Here is a 22404-nt window from a genome sequence, read left to right as displayed (position 1 = left end):
CTATAAAGTACAGTATAATATAGCACAAAGGCTACTGTAATTGGGGTTGGGAAAACGGAGTTCCAGTCCCAGAAGTCACATAACGTTATAAAAAATCCACTATTTTCTCATCTGCACAATGAAAGAATTGGCTTAAATAATCTCCCATATCTCTTCTAACTCCAACATTTTGTGCTTTTACTGTAAGATGTCACTCGAACCAAATATTTATGGAGCACTTGTTTTATGCAAGCCATTCACTCTTTATAACTTCTACCAACCAAGGACCACTGTGGTCCCCTTGCAACATCATTTCTTAATAGCTCATTTTGTAGCTTACCTGGTAAGTGATAACTACATTTCTGAAGACTTATTGACTAGATAGTTATGGCATGGAACAAGCCTTATATCCTCATCTGAACTGAAATCTCTGAGGAAAACAAGAAAACAAGAAAGCAAAGGAAACCAACACTTGCTTGGGCACTCACAATGTGGCAGGAGCTGTACTTGGTGATTTTGTGGCTTTTGTTTTCTGCTATTGGAGTTGAATGAAGTGCTGGGAACAGCTGAGCTCTCCATAAATTCTGCCTGGATTAAATGCAACCACCTGCCACATAACTAATGGGGCCCAAGTTTAGAAAGAAAATCAGTTTCTTTGCAGCTGTTCTTACAACCTGCCTGTTGTTCTTCAGAAACCAAATTCCGAAATATCATCTCACAGGCAGTTAAAATGCTAAATGAGGAGAACTGGGTTGAGAATGGTGTAGTAAAGTGATGGTTGGGGGATGTCAGCAGGACTCAAAGACCTGGGCCTCAGCTGTTTCTCTCATCAGTTTGCTGTTTTACACATTGACTTGAGCATGGACGAGAGTGTTCAGGAGCAAATACCTTTTAGGTAGCAGACTGAGCATGTGCAGGTTTGACTCTTCTTGTGCTCCTAGGACATAGCAAGGTTTATTTTGAGGGATGGGAGGAGGTGTACCTTGCTGTATCTGAGATGGCAAATGCAAGGCACGTGTGCATCTAGCCCCATATCTGGCAGACATTGCTAATCTATGATGGCTCTCTTTCTGAGCTCCAATAGCCTCAGAATCCTTTCAACAGAGCTTTCTGGATAGCCATTACCAAGTGGCAGGTGTTGGCACAGGAGATGAAGTCTGTTTGTCAAGATTTGGGCTAAGTAGTAGATTCTTTCTTGAAAAAAAAAAAAAAAGTGTGCATCTGTCACATTTGTGGGTAATCCAAAGCCCTTTTTTAGTTTAAGTGCAGGACAGGACTTGACTTTATGGAAGGACACAGTGGGGATCATTTTTCTTCTACATCTGAAGTTATCCATGTCCCAATTCTACTTAACTACGTTGCTCTTGAAAAAAGAGAAATTGGGAGGAACTTCTTGTGAATTGATCTGTAGTTGCCTGATTTATAAAATGGGTGTAAGTGAGAATAGATTGATAGAATGTGGTGGATGCCATGGACTATCTACAGTGACTAGAATCAGCAAAGCAGAGGTTTATATCACAGCACAATGAATCTCAGAAATAGGGGACTGGATGAAAGAAGAAAGAGGATGACACAGTAACAATATGACTTGCATAAATTTAAAATGTACAAACAGCAAAAAGATTTCCTTAAAAAGACATAAAGAGGGTTGACTATAAAAGATTGCTAATTCTGGTCCATTTAAATGAAGAAACTTGCTCATCAAAAATCAGCTTTAAGAACAGAAAAGGCAGGGGCCGAATGTGGTGGCTCATGCCTTTTATCCCAACACTTTGGGAGGCCAACACAGGAAGATTGCTTAAGGCCAGGAGTTGGAGACCAGTCTGGGCAACATAGCAAGACCCCATCTGTACAAAAAATAAAAATAAAAATAGCTGGGCATGGTGGCATGTGCCTGTTGTCCCAGCTACTTGGGAGGCTGAAACAGGAGGATCACCTGAGCTCAGTAGTTTGAGGTTACAGTGAGGTAGGATCATGCCACTGTACTCCAGCCTGGGCAACAGAGTGAGACCTTGTCTCTAAGAAAAACAAAAAACAAAAAACTGAAAAGGCACATTGTAAAGTAGATTTTTTCATTATATGCAATTGATAATGGATCAGTATTAAGAGTATATAAAGAACTCCTATAAACCAGTAAGAAAACTACAGATAACTCAATAGAGAAGTAGGCACAAGATGGAGACATTTTGCAGAGACGGAAATATTTATAGCCAATTAATTTGTGAAGAGATATTCCCAACATTATTAGTGACTAGGGAATTAAAAAGGAAATGTAAGATATTTTTCATAGACAAGACTGGCAAAATTTTTTTCAAAATCAAATGTTGGAGAGTATGTAGATCTACAGGAACCCTGCTATGTTGCTGATGAGAGTACAAATTGGCACAATACTTTGCAAAATTTCTCTTTTAAAGTTGAACATTAATATAGCTCATGACACCAGCAATTCCACTGTACAACAGGAGGCATGTAAATGTTCGATAGGACACATGTAAAGAAAGTCTTTAGAATACTCTTTTTCATACCTAAAAACCAAAGGTCTACCAATGAGTGAATGAATGAATTGCTGTATGTATTTTCAATGGACTATTATAAACCAGTTAAAACAAGTGAAGTGGCATATGACAATATTATATATCTTTTAATAGGTAGAAAGTGAAAAACAAAAATATTTGGTAAAAATTAATATAATAGACATATCCATACCAGATGCATTTAAACAATTGCTTGTGAGGGGGCAAATGAGAATGGAAATGAGGAGAAAAGGAAAAAATTTAAAATACAAATGTATTATTATATACATACATTTTATATATGTGAATGTGTATGTATATATACAAATATGTATGCATGTATATGGTGTAATAATATTTTTCCATCTTCCTCATGGTTAAGTTGCATGGCTCAACTGCAATATAGTGACATGATTGAAGAGATTTCATGGCTTCATTCCCCCAAACTGTATTCCATACACATAGCAGCTATACCTTCAGCTTCAACACTGACAATCCTTTGAAGCCAAGACATTGTATCTCTAGGAGCGACCTCCTGATTTGCTGTTAAACTAGACCATAACCAATTCTTCTTGTGTGACATGAGTTATTTGGTGACAATAGAACCTGGCTGGGGGGGAATGGTTATGAGAGTGATGAGTTCTGATGTGAGGCAAATCCAGAGTTCCTTGTAGATACAGAATATTAGTGCTAGAGGGACACAGCACAACTTGGGAACTTCTGGGACCAGGATGGTACTCACACTGTGAATGGGGAAGAAGAAGAGAATGTTATTTTCTATTACGTTCACACTGTTTTACCATGAGTCGAGGGGAAACGCGTTGGGAAAGGGATATGGGTAAGGTTGGAGAATATGGAGAAGTAATTTTACTTTTTGAACAGTTTCTCCCTCATGTGCTGTGTGAGATTCATATCCTCAATAGGAGCCTCATCTGTTTTTACTTCCCATATTAAATACAAACAGTGCATTACCCTTTTCTCTTACTTTTGTCACCTGTTCCTGTAGGAAATGTGGTGTCTAGAGTTCTTAGGGAGTCCTTTGGCTCTCCCAATATTGCTATTTCCTGTACAAGAATTTCAAGCTTCTACCAGAATCCATAAGAAGCCCCATCCAGGTGTAATGGATAGAAGGAAGATCTGAAAACATGGATCTGCTGCCATCTTTGTGACCTTCTCTTCTCCCTGCTTACCCTGTAGTTTTTCATCCTGATGCGATCCAATCCAGGGACATTCAGTGGCAATGGCTTCTAGAGTGGAAGGCCTGGCGGGTGCATGGAACGTGTGTATTTGGAGTGGAGTTGGCTATTGTAATACTTAGTGAATGGAATTTCATTAGGTCCTTATCTGTGTGCACTGAGGAAAAGAGGTCCTTTTACACAGTGCTTGTAATGGAGTGGAAAATTGCATTTCCCTCTTGCCCGAACAGTGCCATTAGTGGGGAGGCAGACTGTCTGCTGAGCGCAGGAAGCCACCTCGGGCAGTGCAGGGCTGACAGCCCAAATGATGGCAGTGCCGAGAGACCCGGAAGATATTAAAATAAAAACAGGTGGTGGTGTTCTTTTTGTCCTGTAGCAGTTCTTCCCTGCAATGCAGGGAGTGATTGGATTTGAAGCACTGAGAAAAACATGTTAAGTAAGAAATTGTTTAAATAAAGTTGTTTGAGGTTGAAACTCTCCCCCAGGCATGGAGGGAAATGTAGTTAGCTGCGTGCAACTTACAGATATCCAAGAGGCACCATGGTTTTTTTGAGTCAGGCAAGTATGCAGTACACGTAAAAAATGAAATGGACAATGAGATCTCTTCTTTGGTCATCCAGGTGGGTTCCAGCCCCACCTGGGAGGTGTGTAGGCCCTCTGATGGCCTGTTGGTGGATCGAATCACCATTTTTACTTTCCTTGGTTCTCAGAATTGCAGGTGAGAATAGCTGTGAGTCTCACTGCAAAAAACAGCAAGGGAATTACTCGCCTCTGGGGAAATTCTTGTTTCTAACCTGATAGTGAGGGTTCCTTTCTTGAGGGTTGGTGTTAGACACAGTCCCATGGGGAGCAGCCAGTGTGATGGCAGAGGAGGTGCACAGCCTGTCCTTGCCGAGGAAACAGAATCTTTGCAGCTCCTGGGCCCAAATACATCCAGATACAAAGTGGTACAGACTAGGAATGTTGGGAGGAACTATGAGTGCAAGAGCCTTCTTTCATGATTGCCCAAAGGCACTGGGAGAATGCAATTAAAGATTTTGTCACCACCAGGCCTGCCCTAAAAGAACGCCTGAAAGAAGCACTAAACATGGAAAGGAACAACCGGTACCAGCCACTGCAAAATCATGCCAAATTGTAAAGGCCATCAAGGCTAGGAAGAAACTGCATCAACTAACGAGCAAAATAACCAGCTAACATCATAATGACAGGCTCAAATTCACACATAACAATATTAACTTTAAATGTAAATGGACTAAATGCTCCAGTTAAAAGACACAGACTGGCAAATTGGATAAAAAGTCGAGACCCATCAGTGTGCTGTATTCAGGAAACCCATCTCACGTGCAGAGACACACATAGGCTCAAAATAAAAGGATGGAGGAAGATCTACCAAGCAAATGGAAAACAAAAAAAGGCAGGGGTTGCAATCCTAGTCTCTGATAAAACAGACTTTAAACCAACAAAGATCAAAAGAGACAAAGAAGGCCATTACATAATGGTAAAGGGATCAATTCAACAAGAAGAGCAAACTATCCTAAATATATATGCACCCAATACAGGAGCACCCAGATTCATAAAGGAAGTCCTGAGTGACCTACAAAGAGACTTAGACTCCCACACGATAATAATGGGAGACTTTAACACCCCACTGTCAACATTAGACAGATCAACGAGACAGAAAGTTAACAAGGATACCCAGGAATTGAACTCAGCTCTGCACCAAGTGGACCTAATAGACACCTACAGAACTCTCCACGCCAAATCAACAGAATATACATTTTTTTCAGCACCACACCACACCTATTCCAAAATTGACCACATACTTGGAAGTAAAGCTCTCCTCAGCAAATGTAAAAGATCAGAAATTATAGCAAACTGTCTCTCAGACCACAATGCAATCAAACTACAACTCAGGATTAAGAAACTCACTCAAAACTGCTCAACTACATGGAAACTGAACAACCTGCTCCTGAATAACTACTGGGTACATAACGAAATGAAGGCAGAAATAAAGATGTTCTTTGAAACCAATGAGAACAAAGACACAACATACCAGAATCTCTGGGACATATTCAAAGCAGTGTGTAGAGGGAAATTTATAGCACTGAATGCCCACAAGAGAAAGCAGGAAAGATCCAAAACTGATACCCTAACATCACAATTAAAAGAACTAGAAAAGCAAGAGCAAACACATTCAAAAGCTAGCAGAAGGCAAGAAATAACTAAAATCAGAGCAGAACTGAAGGAAATAGAGACACAAAAAACCCTTCAAAAAATTAATGAATCCAGGAGCTGGTTTTTTTGAAAGGATCAACAAAATTGATAGACTGCTAGCAAGACTAATAAAGAATAAAAGAGAGAAGAATCAAATAGACGCAATAAAAAATGATAAAGGGGATATCACCACCGATCCCACAGAAATACAAACTACCATCAGAGAATACTACAAACACCTCTACGCAAATAAACTACAAAAATCTAGAAGAAATGGATAAATTCCTGGACACATACACCCTCCCAAGACTAAACCAGAAAGAAGTTGAATCTCTGAATAGACCAATAACAGGAGCTGAAATTGTGGCAATAATCAATAACTTACCAACCAAAAAGAGTCCAGGACCAGATGGATTCATAGCCGAATTCTACCAGAGGTACAAGGAGGAACTGGTACCATTCCTTCTGAAACTATTCCAATCAATAGAAAAAGAGGGAATCCTCCCTAACTCATTTTATGAGGCCAGCATCATCCTGATACCAAAGCCTGGCAGAGACACAACCAAAAAATAGAATTTTAGACCAATATCCTTGATGAACATTGATGCAAAAATCCTCAATAAAATACTGGCAAACCGAATCCAGCAGCACATCAAAAAGCTTATCCACCATGATCAAGTGGGCTTCATCCCTGGGATGCAAAGCTGGTTCAACATATGCAAATCAATAAATGTAATCCAGCATATAAACAGAACCAAAGACAAAAACCACATGATTATCTCAATAGATGCAGAAAAGGCCTTTGACAAAATTCAACAGCCCTTCATGCTAAAAACTCTCAATACATTAGGTATTGATGGGACGTATCTCAAAATAATAAGAGCTATCTATGACAGACCCACAGCCAATATCATACTGAATGGGTAAAAACTGGAAGCATTCCCTTTGAAAACTGGCACAAGATAGGGATGCCCTCTCTCACCACTCCTATTCAACATAGTGTTGGAAGTTCTGGCCAGGGCAATGAGGCAGGAGAAGGAAATAAAGGGTATTCAATTAGGAAAAGAGGAAGTCAAATTGTCCCTGATTGCAGATGACATGATTGTATATCTAGAAAACCCCATTGTCTCAGCCCAAAATCTCCTCAAGCTGATAAGCAACTTCAGCAAAGTCTCAGGATACAAAATCAATGTACAAAAATCACAAGCATTCTTATACACCAATAACAGACAGAGAGCTAAATCATGAGTGAACTCCCATTCACAATTGCTTCAAAGAGAATAAAATACCTAGGAATCCAACTTACAAGGGACATGAAGGACCTCTTCAAGGAGAACTACAAACCACTGCTCAATGAAATAAAAGAGGATACAAACAAATGGAAGAACATTCCATGCTCACGGGTAGGAAGAATCAATATCATGAAAATGGCCATACTGCCCAAGGTAATTTATAGATTCAATGCCATCCCCATCAAGCTACCAATGACTTTCTTCACAGAATTGGAAAAAACTACTTTAAAGTTCATATGGAACCAAAAAAGAGCCTGCGTCGCCAAGTCAATCCTAAGCCAAAAGAACAAAGCTGGAGGCATCATGCTACCTGACTTCAAACTATACTACAAGGCTACAGTAACCAAAATAGCATGGTACTGGTACCAAAACAGAGATATAGATCAATGGAACAGAACAGAGCCCTCAGAAATAACACCACATGTCTACAACTATCTGATCTTTGACAAACCTGAGAAAAACAAACAACGGAGAAAGGATTCCCTATTTAATAAATGGTGCTGGGAAAACTGGCTAGCCATATGTAGAAAGCTGAAACTGGATCCCTTCCTTACACCTTATACAAAAATTAATTCAAGATGGATTAAAGACTTAAACGTTAGACCTAAAACCATAAAAACCCTAGAAGAAAACCTAGGCATTACCATTCAGGACATAGGCATGGGCAAGGACTTCATGTCTAAAACACCAAAAGCAGTGGCGACAACAGCCAAAATTGACAAATGGGATCTAATTAAACTCAAGAGCTTCTGCACAGCAAAAGAAACTACCATCAGAGTGAACAGGCAACCTACAAAATGGGAGAAAATTTTTGCAACCTACTCATCTGACAAAGGGCTAATATCCAGAGTCTACAATGAACTCCAACAAATTTACAAGAAAAAAACAAACAACTCCATCAAAAAGTGGGTGAAGGACATGAACAGACACTTCTCAAAAGAAGACATTTATGCAGCCAAAAAACACATGAAAAAATGCTCACCGTCACTGGCCATCAGAGAAATGCAAATCAAAGCCACAGTGAGATATCATCTCACACCAGTTAGAATGGCAATCCTTAAAAAGTCAGGAAACAACAGGTGCTGGAGAGGATGTGGAGAAATAGGAACACTTTTACACTGTTGGTGGGACTGTAAACTAGTTCAACCCTTGTGGAAGTCAGTGCGGCGATTCCTCAGGGATCTAGAACTAGAAATACCATTTGACCCAGCCATCCCATTACTGGGTATATACCCAAAGGACTATAAATCATGCTGCTATAAAGACACATGCACATGTATGTTTATTGCGGCACTATTCACAATAGCAAAGACTTGGAACCAACCCAAATGTCCAACAATGATAGACTGGATTAAGAAAATGTGGCACATATACACCATGGAATACTATGCAGCCATAAAAAATGATGAGTTCATGTCCTTTGTAGGGACATAGATGAAATTGGAAATCATCATTCTCAGTAAACTATTGCAAGAACAAAAAACCAAACACCGCATATTCTCACTCATAGGTGGGAATTGAACAATGAGAACACATGGACACAGGAAGGGGAACATCACACTCTGGGGACTGTTGTGGGGTAGGGGGAGGGGGGAGGGATAGCTTTAGGACATATACCTAATGCTAAATGACGAGTTAATGGGTGCAGCACACCAGCATGGCACATGTATACATATGTAACTAACCTGCACAATGTGCACATGTACCCTAAAACTTAAAATATAATAATAATAATAATAATAAAAAAAAGAGTCTCTTTAAATACTGAATAGAGAAACCATTAGGAAATTTCATATTCAAGCTACAGAATAATTACCTGGTCCAGCCATTTCTTGTAGAGATGAGGAATTTCTTTCTCTGAAGGTGCAAGTATCAAAGCAGACTCCCTTGAGGCTCCTACCTCTCTCTAATGGATGTGTCTATAATGTTATAGACTGAATCATGTGTTCCCCCAAAATTCATATGCTGAAATCTTAAACTGCAATGTGATGGTAATAGGAAGAGGGGTCCTCAGGAAGTGATTAAGTCATGAGGGTGGAGCCCTCATAAATGGGATTAATGCCCTTACCTGTGGGCTCCCAGAGAGCTTTCCTGCTCTCTTTTGGCCCTGTGAGGATGCAATGAGAAGTAGGCAGTGTGCAGCTCCAGAGAGGGCTCCCACCAGAACCAACCATGCTGACACCTGATTTGTGACTTTAGCCTCCAGAACTGTGAGAAAATTCCTATTGTTTCAGCCACCCAGTCTGTGGTCCTTTATTATATCAGCTCATTTGACTGTGACAGCATCTCTTCGTGGTCTTTTCTCTGTTTTCTTGTCCACTCTTTCCTCCAGCTACTCTTCTTTCACTTCCTGTTCGGGAGAATTGTCTGTCTTCTTGTTCTATCCCTTGGCCTCAGCCTTCTGTTCTTGCCTGCCGGATATGGAAGGTTGACTGGGATCAGCTACCTGCCAACCATTCTGTTCTCTAGTTTCCCCAGGTATTCCTTATGTCTACGTAAGTTAGGGTTGGGAAGTTGTGGCTGTGCCTCAGTAGGGCCCCTCAGCATCACAGTGGTTGCTAAGCCCTGTCCTAGGACATTATAATTTTCTAAAAATTTATATGACTCTCAAATTCTATATGAACACATATATCATTATGTAAAAATTATTAATATATTTAAATTAGTAATGAGGGAACCAGTGATGTGGTAAAGCTGGTTCTAAGAGCACTTGAGGAACTGGGTATGTATAAGCACTGAAAAAAAAAAAAAAGAATGGGGGCCAGGCATGATGGCTCAGCCTATAATCCCAGCACTTTTGGAGACCAAGGCAGGCAGATTGCTTGAGCCCAGGAGTTTGAGACAAGCCTGGAGGAAATGGAGAAATCCCATCTCTACAAAAAATACAAAAGTTAGCCAGGCATGGTAGCATGCACCTGTGGTCCCACCTACTCAGGAGGCTATAGTAGGAGGATCACTTGAGCCTGGGAAGTTGAGGCTGCAGTGAGTCAAGGTCATGCCACTGCACTCCAGCCTGGGCAACAGAGCCAGACCCTGTCTCAAAAAAGAAAAAAAAATGTTAGGCAAGGATTGCTAGGTTAGATTCAAAGCTGGTCAGTATTCTACAGAGCAATAAAATAATAATGTCTAGGACTCTTTTTTTTTTTTTTTTTTTTTACTGGACAAAAATCTACAATTTAACATGTAACTTCATTGTATCTAGGTTGTGATCAAGTTATGAGCAGTGAAGTCAAATATAGGTATGATCTAGGAAGAATTAACTAACCCTTGGGAAGACCTGTTCACAAAGATACAGTATGCCATTGAAGGGATATTGTGTCCTTCCTTGTCCCCCTACCCCTTTACATCCAAGTTTTGGATGCTTTTTCTTAACAATACAAACCCAGCATTTGAGTCTGTATTTCTTTGTAAATGTACCAGATATGGTATATCTGGTTCTGTTATGACTACATCTTGAAGTAAAGTCCCAGCTAGTATGTCAGGTATCCACTAATTAATTAAATGTTTAACACATTTATTGAGTTGTCTCTGTGTGCTATGGTTTGGAAATACTTGACACCTCCAAATCTCATGCTGAAATTTGATCCCCAGGCCGAGCACGGTGGGTGGCTCACACCTGTAATCCCAGCACTTTGGGAGGCTGAGCTGGGTGGATCACCTGAGGTCAGGAGTTCGAGACCAGCCTGGCCAACATGGTGAAACCCCAGCTCAACTAAAAATATAAAAACTAGCCGGGTGTGGTGGTGGGCGCCTGTAATCCCAGCTACTCAGGAGGCAGAGGCAGGAGAATTGCTTGAACCCAGGAGACGGAGGTTTCAGTGAGCTGACGATGACATGATGCCACTGCACTCCAGCCTCAGTGACAGAGTGAGACTCTGTCTCAAAAAAAAAAAAGATATTTGATCCCCAGTGTTGGAGGTGGGGCCTAATGGGACCACTTTTTGGGTGATGGGGATGGATGCTTCATAAATGGATTGGTAATGAATGAGTTATTGCTCTATTATAAGTTCCTGTAACAGCTGGTTGTTAAAAAGAGCCTGGAACTTCCTCACTTCTCTCTCTTTTCTTCTCTCTCCATGTGGTCTGTACATACACTGGCTCCTGTATTAGTCCATGTTCACACTGCTGTAAAGAAATATCTGAGACTGGGTAATTTATTTTATTTATTTATTTATTTATTTATTTATTATATATTTTTTATTATATTTTAAGTTCTAGCATACATGTGCACAACATGCAGGTTTGCTACATATGTATACATGTGCCATGTTGGTGTGCTGCACCCATTAACTGGTCATTTACATTAGGTATATCTCCTAATGCTATCCCTCCCCCCTCCCCCCACCCCACAACAGCCCCCGGTGTGTGATGTTCCCCTTCCTGTGTCCAAATGTTCCTATTGTTCAATTCCCGCCTACGAATGAGAACATGCGGTGTTTGGTTTTTTGTCCTTGCAATACTTTGCTGAGAATGATGGTTTCCAGCTTCATCCATGTCCCTACAAAGGACATGAACTCATCATTTTTTATGGCTGCATAGTATTCCATGGTATATATGTGCCACATTTTCTTAATCCAGAGACTGGATAATTTATAAAGGAAAGAGATTTAATTGACTCACAGTTCCAGAAGGCTGGGGAGACCTCAGGAAACTTACAATCATAGTGGAAGGGAAAGCAAACACATTCTTCACCAGGCAGCAGGAGAGAGAAGTGTGAGTGAAGGAGGAACTTGCCTAACACCTATAAAACCATCAGATCAGGCCAGGTGTGGTGGCTTATGCCTGTAATCCCAGCACTTTGGGAGGCTGAAGCGGGTGGATCACCTGAGGTTGGGAGTTCAAGACCAGCCTGGCCAACGCAGTGAAACTCCGTCTCTACTAATAATACAAAAATTAGCCGGGCATGGTGGCACGTGCCTGCAATCCCAGCTACTTGGGAGGCTGAGGCAGGAGAATTGCTTGAACTCAGGAGGCAGAGGTTGCAGTGACCCGAGATCAAGCCATTGCACTCCAGCCTGAGCGACAAGAGCAAAACTCCATCTGCAAAAAAGAAAAGAAAACAAAACAAAACAAAAGTCAGATCTTGTGATAATTCACTATCACAAGGACAGCATGGTGGAAACTGCCTCCATAATCCAGTCACTTCCCTCCCTCAACATGTGGGGATTACAGTTTAAGATGAGATTTGGGTGGGGACACAGAGCCAAACCATATCAGGTCCCCTTCACCTTCCTCCATGAGTGGAATCAGCCTGAAGCCCTCACCAGATTCAGATGTTGTGACATGCATCTTGTACAGCATGCAGAGCTGTGAGACAAATAAATCTCTTTTCTTTATAAATTACCCAGCCTCAGGTACTCCCTTATAGCGACACAAATTCACTAAGACATTGTGTCAGATTTTAACGTATACTGATGAATAAAACAAGCAATGTTGTGAGGTTTATGATGAGAGAAATACATGGCATATACTTTAGAAAAAAATATTATGGAAAGCCTGTCAAATTGCCTCTACCTTTTATCTGAATCACATGATGGAGTGAATTCCCCATGCCTGTTTGCCTGAATTAGTTCAGATAAGCAGGAGTTGGTTATGTTCTATCAAATTCTGTGAGGTATGAATGGAAAAAAGGTATTTAGAATGGTTTTTCATGTTGGTGTGACCTTGTTTACTGTGTTCCTCCTTGGATTCAAAGTCTACCCAATAAGTAATATCAGTAAATATATCGGTAAAGTATATTGAAGCACTAGCTGTGGACTTTTTTTTTGTTTCTTTATTTTAAGATTTTGATAATCATCCTAAATCTATTCTTATGCAAGAGTCTTAAAGTTGAAAGTTTCTCTGTTTTTTCTTCCTTCCTAAACTCCTTCAATGTGATTGACAACTGGCTCCATGAACGTGGGGCATTGTACCTACCAACTGTAATTTTTCCATCAGTGGAAATCTTGCAAGTCTTTGACAGACAGAGTAGAATGCAGAGGTTGTGGATAGTAGTGAATTTCCCAAGGCCCTGATAGTTTTAGGGTGATTTTTGTTTCTCAAGATTCTTTTAGCCAAATTATAAAGCCATTCTTGTAATCAACTGAATTTCCCCTTTGATATTATCCCCAAGGAAGAGTAACTACCTTAGTGTTAAGACCGGAGAATCACAGGGCATGTCCTATAGTCTCTCATAGTATGTCCTATTACTGGCTCTCTGAGAAAGGGAGACAGGTTGATTTTAATATCGCATCAGTGTGTACAGTATTTTTTATTAAATACTGGCCAAGTATAAGTCACTATTAGGCCATAAGAGGGATATAGAGGTATAAGAAGAGAAACTCACAGAGTAGTTGAGGAGATGAGATACCCACAGAACACAGAGATACTTATATAAGAAAATGTGTGCAGAATTCTGACTCAGCATTGCAGGCTACAGTGCTCACAGAGTTCAACCAGTGGGGACTGTGGAGGGCGTGGAAGGTTCTTAATGGAAATTGTTAGTCCTTTTTTTTTTTTTTTTTTTAGACAGAGTCTCGCTCTGTTGCTAGGCTGGAATGCAGTGGTGTGATCTTTGCTCACTGCAACCTCCGCCTCCCGGGTTCAAGTGATTCTCCTGCCTCAGCCTCCCGAGTAGCTGGGACTATAGGCACACGCCACCATGCCCAGCTAATTTTTATATTTTTAGTAGAGACGGGGTTTCACCATGTTGGCCAGGATGGTCTCAATCTCTTGACCTTGTGATCTGCCCACCTCAGCCTCCCAAAGTGCTGGGCATGAGCTACCACGCCCAGCAGGAAATTGTTGGTCATTTAATCTATTGTAACCACCCAAGGGGTTCCTTGGTGCCCTCTGCATAAACAAAGACCATGGCATTGTAATAGACAAAGAGTTTAATAGACACCAGGCCAGCCATGCCATGTGGGAGATGAAGTTCATACTCAAATCATCTCATCCAGAATTCATAGGATTGGCGTTTTTCAGACAGTTTGGGGTAAAGGGGTAAAGGTGATCAGGTAACAGACACTTGCCGCTGATTGGTTGGGGCAAAGATGAAATCATAGGGGGTTGAATCGGTCCTCCTATGCACTGAATCAATTCAGGGTGGGGCCACAGGAGTGGGGTTGGCGAGTCCAGGTGGAGCCATGGGTGTCAGACATGCAAAAAACCTGGAAAGATATCTCAAAAGGCCAACCTACAATAGTTGTGTTATTTGCAGGAGTAATTGGGGACATTGCACATCTTATAACCCCCAGAATAATGGCTGACAATCATTTATGCCTGCACCTTAGCAGGACTCAGGTTCTCCTCTGCATAGCCTGATAGGCTCCCACTAGCTTTACAAAAAGCACTTGAGTTTTGGGCAAGGCCTATTATTTAAACTATAGCTTAAATGTTTTCCAAAGTTAGCTTGGCCTAATAACTCAGGAATAACTAAGGGAAAGGCAAGATGTGGGGTAGGTTAGCTTAGCTTACTGTTATAATTTTTCTCACTGATACAGTTTTTGCAAACGTGGTTTCCCTGTGAAGGATAAATGCAACCTGGATTATAGTAGAAGCAGGAGATGTTGAAATTCTAAGGAGAATGGAGCTGGGACAATGGAATGCGAAGGTTTGGACGATAATATACGAAGTATGTCTTTGTTGGGCGAGAACGTCTGTTGAGGTTTGGTATTTGAGTCTGAGAATTGAAATGACAATAGACCAATCAACAGGAGAAAAGGTACATAAATTTACTACAGGCATGGGGCATCACAAGAGACAGAGTGCCCAATAACCCCGTGAGATTCGAAGCTTATATGCCCTTCTTCATGGGAGAGAGTAGTGGGGGTCTGCAGGCACTTTTAGAGGAAAAAGCAAATGATGTTTAGGAGAGATGAATGGGCATCAGGAACAGATGATGTCCTGGGACGAAGTCTGTCTGGGCTCTGAGTGTGCTGTGTACTCTAGTCTTCATTTCTGCAAGTTAATCTTCCCTGTTTGATGAGATTATAGAGAGGTGATGCAAGACAATTGCATTCCTTCTAGAGGAACTTCCCTTAGTCAGATGAGGGAACTTCAGAAAAAGCCACCCTCTGTGCTTGGCGAGAGGTAGAGGGGTGAGAGAGGGTAGACAGAAGAAGGTCAGACTCTGGTTCTGAGACTGCTTCTTTAGTTCAAAATACTCAGCATATCAACACCCCCACACTTTGAGGTATCTCTTCCAAGCCCGTGTCTTTGTGGATGGGAGGTTGGGGAGGATCCAGTCTGGGCTTGGGAGTTGGTGGCATCCTCTTTTATAGCTGCTCCAGGAGCACCCAACCTGGGTGTGTTTACTAAAGTTGTACGCATGCTCCTTTGAGCCATTTTTGACTTCACCATTTTGCCCCTTAGTTCACTTTCTTAAGCCCATTCACCCAACTCCTGAGTTCTTTTCAGGAAGCTGCTGATAACCAGTTTCAGGTATTTCTATCTATTGGTAGGCTGCCTTTCCCTGGAGCCCCCTGGGACCAATTATTATTTTAGCGAGGCAGTGTCATAACTGCCTGACCATCACCTGATGGTTGCCTGACATTCCTGGTGGGGTAGGGGTGGGTCTCTCCTGCCCTGCTGATGTCTGACTACCTACCTACTGTAACACCCTAACTAAAAGTTGAGTTAACTCTGAAATCAAGCAACACCAAGCAGAAAGCAGAGAGGGAAACTTGTCCCTTTCAAAACAGATTAAATGTTTCTTATTAATTCAGTTGCTTCCACACATATTCAAGTTTGTATCCAGAATTAAGCTAGTCAGTAGTTTTAAATCAAATTACAAATACAGCATCCTTCATATCTGAAATAATTGTGTATCTGTATGTAAATGCTAGGAGAATATACTTTTTGGGTATTATTCTGACTGTAGTTTCAAAAAAAAGTAGATAGAAATCTGGAAAAATGAGTAAACACTATTAATTAGATGAGATATTTATCCTTGGCTTAAATTAGAAAACTTACTAAGAGAAACTATGAAAATATCAATTAAAACAACTAGCATGATTTTATTTTTCACTGTTAAGAGGGCAAAAAAAAAAAAAAACCCAAAAAATCCCATGCATGAATAAAATAAATATATATTTGGGGATGACACCATCTTGGCATTTCCAGGCATTCTTTTCTAAACATATTCTTTATCTGAGCTGTCTTGCAATACTTTTAATATAATTAAAAGCACATAATGAGTGCCAGACTTGTCAATTTCAACAACAAAGTGCTGAAATTTGCAGTGAAACTGAGAGATCCATCTCCCATACATTGTAATGAATAGGTTCATAAAAGGAAAATAGTTTAATTACATTTTAGTTCATGGATTGTTAATAGGCCGGAGTATCTAAATTGAATAATGTGATTCTGGTAATAATTATGTGTAAATGAACTTGTTTAAATGATATTTTACAGCTTCTTTATAAAATTACAGCTAGAGGCAATCCAGTGATAGACAGACAAAGGCCATGCAAAAATTATCATAAACTATTAGCTTGTTTGCAAAGGGTTTTATGTTAATCTTTTAGTACTTAAAGCAATCTGCAATTAACATATCATGGGGAGCTGCCTCCGAGCAAAGGCATGCAAATTGAAGTGCTTAGATAAAAAGCCATTCATGCTGGGGGGGAAAGAGAAAGAAAGAAAAAAGAAAAAGAAAAAAAAATCAAAGAAAGGGTGGCAAAGTACTCAGAGGGTGCTGGTTTTTATATTTGAGATTAAGGAGGTGTAATGATTGTGTTATCTAACTATGGCTGTAATTAAAGCTTTTCTCCAGCAGACATGACAATAGATACTGCATTGATTTCGGTGTTTTAATTGTGAAAGTCATTTTATTTCAGGGCACAAGATATGAATAGCCTGAATCAAAGGGCTAGAAGATTGCTTTGTTGATAGTACTTGTTCAACAGCTGCCTGGCTGCTTAATACACAAGTGTGGAGAATGCAGAGAGACCCAAGGAGGTGCTGGGTATTGTGATTCTCCTGCTGGTTTCCTTTCCTTTTATGAAAAAGGCAAGGATCTTGGTGCTGACTGTAAACAAACAGCCTTTTCATACCTCATCCATGTTTTTCCTCCCCAACTTTGCAGAACAAAAGAAGTCATAAAGGGCCTTGAACTAACTTTACTACTGCTCCTTTTAAGCTACAGAAGTTTATGCAAAGTAATAAAAACCATCTTTGCTAGTGGAGATATCACCCCTCTAATGATGAAAAAAAGTCTCTAAGTGACTGTGGTAGTTATTATCACAAATAGCCTTGTGACAGAAACAGTTTGTAGGAGAGAGGTCGGATTATTTACATTAAGGGCATATCCACAAAATCTCACACACAGTTAGTTTGAGATTAGTGCTTTCTTATCAGTTTCTATATACAAACCACAGGAGGGAAATTAAGTGAGGGGAAAACATATACAATCCCAGAGCAAAGAGAATTCTAAAGAGAATTTTAGGGAGATCAGGGTAGACTTAAAATAAAAATCACATTCTTGGCTATTTCTTCTATAACACTTCAGTGTAAGTGGAGGTGAAACCCGGTGATTTCCAATAATTCCTATTCTATTGGTTTATCTCTTCTTTGTTCCTAGAAATATCAAATAGCATGTTTAGAGGAGTCTGAATAATAATAAACTTGGTTTTAGGGAACACTGTTTCTTTAAGTGATATGATTTAAAATAACCAGACACCAAGATATTACAAACATAACAATAATAACATAATCACTTACTGAGTGTTGTGCTAACTATTTTTATTTATATTTCTGATGATATAAGGGAGTGAAAATTTTCCCTCTGCCCTCTGAGAGTTTGATAATTGAATCTATGGAATAAATGGACATTAGACCAATTAATAGGAGAAAGGACACACAAATTTATTACATGCATAGGAGCATCATATAAAACAAAAGTGAACACCCAGTGAGATCTAGAAGTTTTTATACCCTCTTCATAGGGGAGAAGAGAGGGGGAATGCAGACAACTTAGGGAAGGTATAGGCATACCTTGGAGATACTGAAATCTCAATTCTAGACTGATGCAGGATTTTCTTCTTGGTCACCGTGCAAGCTGGAGACCTCTGGCCAGCGATGCCCTACGCTGGCCTTGCTCGACCACACTACCTGCTGCAGGAGATGGCCTCTACCTGCTGTAGGAGACGGCCTAAGTCTGGCTTACACACTGGTTCCCGAGTTCTTGTCTTGCACCCAAGAAAAATAAGGATGTACTGACAATGGAAGAGTGAGCCAGGTGGGGAGTTTTATTGGTGATGAAACAGCTTTCAGTGGAGAGGGGACACAGGGGTGGTCCCCCTACCCAAAGGTGGGAAAGTCCCCTGTGTGTCTGGGCCTGGGGCCTTTTATGGACTCAGAATGGGGAGTGTGTGCTGATTGGTTTGAGGGTATGCAAAAAAGTTTAAACCGAAGACACCACTCAAAGGTGGGCATGACAGTGAAGAAAACCAATTAGGAAAGGGTAGGTATATGTAAAATAGGTGAAAGGTGGGGACAGTCAGAGAAAAGTGCGCCAAATGGGAAGACAAGTTCTCAGTCTGGTCCAAGAATTTAACTTGTAGCTTGGCTTTCAGGCTTCAAACTGTAATCAGCTTGGAGGTGGGATTTCACCGGGGACCCCCACTGTCTGCCTAGGCATTTGGCTGCCTCCTTTCACTATTAAGACTGCCCCAATAAAACAAAAATTGCAATAAAGCAAGTCACATGAATGTTTGGTTTTCCCAGTGTGTATAAAAGCTATACAATACTGTAGTCTGTGAAGTGTATGATAACATTATGTCTAAATAAACAATATACATACCTTAATTTTAAAATACTTTATTGTTAAAAATGCTAATAACTATCTGCATTTTCAGTTAGTTACCATCTTTTTGCTGGTGAAGGGTATTGTTTCAGAGTTGCTGGCTGCTGACTGATCAGGGAGGTTGTTGCTGAAGGTTGGGATGGCTGTGACAATTTCTTAAAAGAAGACAACAATGAGGTTTGCCACATTGATTGACTCACGAAAGATTTCTCTGTAGCACGTGATGCTGTGTGATAGCATTTTACTCACATTAGAACTTCTTTTAAAATTAGAGTAAATCCTCTCAAACCCTGCCTATGCTTTATCATCTAAGTTTAGTAATATTCTAAATCCTTTGTGGTCATTTCAAGAATGTTCACAGCATCTTCACCAGGAGTAGATTCCATCTCAAAACAAACAAACAAAAAACACTTTCTTTGCTCATCTATAAGGAGCAACTCCTCATCTTTAAAAGCTTTAATCATGAAGTTGCAGCAATTCAGTCTTATCTTCAGGCTTCTCTTCTAATTCTGGTTCTCTTGCTATTTCTACCACATCGGCTGTTATTTCCTCTACTGAAGTCTTGAGCCCCTCAAAATCATCCGTGAGGGTTGGAATTCACTTCTTTCAAACTTCTGTTAATGTTGATACTTTGACCTCCTCCCATGAATCACAAATGTTCTTAGTAACATCTAGAATGGTGAATCCTTTCCAGAAGATTTTAAATGTCTATTGCCCAGATCCATCAGAGGAATCACTATCTATGGCAGCGATAGCCTTACTAAATATATTTCTTAAATAAGAGGACTTGAACGTTGAAATTACTCCTTGATACATGGGCTACAGAATGGCTGTTGTGTGAGGAGGCATTAAAACAGCATTGATCTCCTTGTATATCTTCATCAGAGCTCTTGGGTGACCAGGTATATTGTCAATGAGCAGTAATACTTTGAAAGAAATCTTTTTTTTCTGAGCGGTAGGTCTCAATAGTGGGCTTAAATTAATATTTAAGTAAATCATGCTGTGAACAGATGTGCTGTCATCCAGGCTTTGTTGTTTCACTGATAGCACACAGGCAGAGTAGATTTAGCATAATTCTTAAGGGCCCTAGAATTTTTGGAATGATAAATGAACATTGGGTTCAACTTAAAGTCGCCAGATACATTAGCTCTTATCAAGAGAGTCAGCCTGTCTTTTGAAGCTTTGAAGCCAGGCATTGACTTCTCTCTAGCTATAAAAGCCCCAAATGGCATCTTCTTCCCATGTAAGGCTGTTTTGTCTACATTGGAAATCTGTTGTTTAGTGTAGTCACCTTCATCAAATCTTAGCTGGATCTCCTGGATAATTTGCTGCAATTTTTCCATCAGCACTTGTTGCTTCACCTTGCCCTTTTATGAAGACAGCTTCTTTCCTTAAACCTTATGAACCAACCTCTCTTAGCTTCAAACTTTTCTTCTGTAGCCTCTTTACCTCTCAGCCTTTACATAAATGAGGAGAGTTAAGGCCTTGCTCTGGATTAGGCTTTGGCTTAAGGAAATGTCATGGTTGGTTTGATCTTCTATCCATACCGCTAAAACTTTCTCCATATCAGCAATAAGGCTGTTTCACTTTCTTATCATTCATGTGCTCACTGGAGTAGCACTTTTAATCTCCTTCAAGAACTTTGCCTTTGCATTCACCATTTGGCTAATCGTTTGGTATAAGAGGCCTAGCTTTCAGCCTGTCTTGGCTTTTGAAATGCCTTCCTCACTAAGCTTAATCATTTCTAGCTTTTGATTTAAGTGTGCCTCTTTCTTTCACCTGAACACTTAGAAGCCATTGTAGAGTTATAAATTGGCCTAATTTCAATATCGTTATGTCTCAGGGAATAGGGAAGCCTGGGGAGAGAGAGAGAGAGATGGGGAAACACTCAGTTGGTGGAGCAGTCAGAACACACACAACACTTATTAAGCTCGCCATCTTCTATGAGCATGATTCATGGTACCCCAAAACAATTAAGATAATGAAATCAAAGATCACTGATCACAGATCACCATAACAGATACAATAATAATGAAAAAGTTTGAAATGTTACCCCAATTACCAAAATGTAACCCAGAGACACAAGATAAGCACATGCTGTGGGAAAAATGGTGTTGGTAGACTTACTAGATGCAGGGTTGCCACAATCCTTCAGTTTGTAGAAAAAATAGTATCTGTGAAGTGCAGTGGAATGAGGTATACCTGCAGAGGATTTCTGGGAAAGATGAATGGGCCCTCAGAATAGGTGACAGCCTGCGACAGGGTCTTTCTGGGTGTGGTGTCACCTCTATTCTCCTCTCTTGTGATACAAATAATTGTCCCTGGCTGATAAGATTCTAGGGGAGGGAATTCATGACTATTGAGTTACAGGAGTAGAAGCTTGGAATTTCTGGGGGCTGGTAGGGACATGAGTTTTGGGAAGATGGGGTTAGAAACTGTATGACGAATAAGGGTTGTCTTCTTACACAGATTAAAAGTCTCTCAGGTCATAACAGTTTTCTGCAGCTAGCAGACTTTTTCTGACCCAGATAGTTTACTAATGTAGATTTCCTTTACAGATGTAAGTTTCTTTTACAAAAGGACAAGTTTTCAGAGCTACTTCCGTGTGTGCAGTTCCTCAGAGTAACCAGCTCGAAATATGCCAGAGAAATATAGTTTGGGGTGGTACATCCTGTTTGGCGAGCCCAAAAAATGACCTCTCATAACCATCCCAAAGAAGTCGATGGGATGATCCCTTTTCTAAAACGAGTGAACTTAGCCTCAGGCCAAATAGATTGTTCAAGGTCACATAGCAAGGGAGGGGCAGAGGCAGGTTAGAACCCAGACAGTCTAGCTAGATCTCTAGGAAAGCCTGATGCCATCCTCACAGGGTTAACAAGAATTCTGGACAGAAATGTAGTTATAATTAAGCATTAATTAAGCAGGCTGCACTTTGACCCAGTTCCTTGTAACTGAAAGTCAGGTAACACCAGATCCTGACTATTTGCATCCCCATTGTTCCTATAGACAGGATTTCTGGAGTTACATCAGGCTTTTAAGATAGATAGGATCTCTGACACTACAATCATAAGGTTTATGTTTGAGAATTGCAGATGCAGATTCTGAATTCCAGTGGAACAGCTAATGCTAACCATTTTGAAGACCCCAACAGAAGAACTGAATCAGCATGAGAATAGTTTCTTCATCTCCCTGTCCCATGACTTACTCTGCACTCTTTAACCAATCAATGGTCTCCACACTTTGGCCCACTCCCAAACCTTTAAAAACCCTAGCCCCAAACTCCTTGGAGAGATGGATTTGAGGTTTCCTTCTGTCTCCTCGTTTAGTGGCCTATGACCAAACTTCTTTTTCTGCTGCAACCCAGTGTCTTGGTGTATTGACTTGCCATGAACATCAGGCAGCAAACCTATTATGGTCACAAGCCC

The 22404-nt window shown here is 40.4% G+C and overlaps 1 protein-coding gene across 1 annotated transcript in view; it reads left to right on the top strand.

Annotated features, from left to right (window-relative positions):
* LRMDA (leucine rich melanocyte differentiation associated) overlaps positions 1-22404 on the top strand; it is a 1137335-nt gene that overhangs the window by 787355 nt on the left and 327576 nt on the right. The window lies entirely within an intron of this gene.

This window comes from Gorilla gorilla, chromosome 8, assembly GCF_029281585.2.
Source record: "Gorilla gorilla gorilla isolate KB3781 chromosome 8, NHGRI_mGorGor1-v2.1_pri, whole genome shotgun sequence".
Lineage (NCBI taxonomy): Eukaryota > Metazoa > Chordata > Mammalia > Primates > Hominidae > Gorilla > Gorilla gorilla.
Note: the sequence above shows the minus strand (reverse complement) of the source record. Positions and strands in the feature narration are given on the sequence as shown.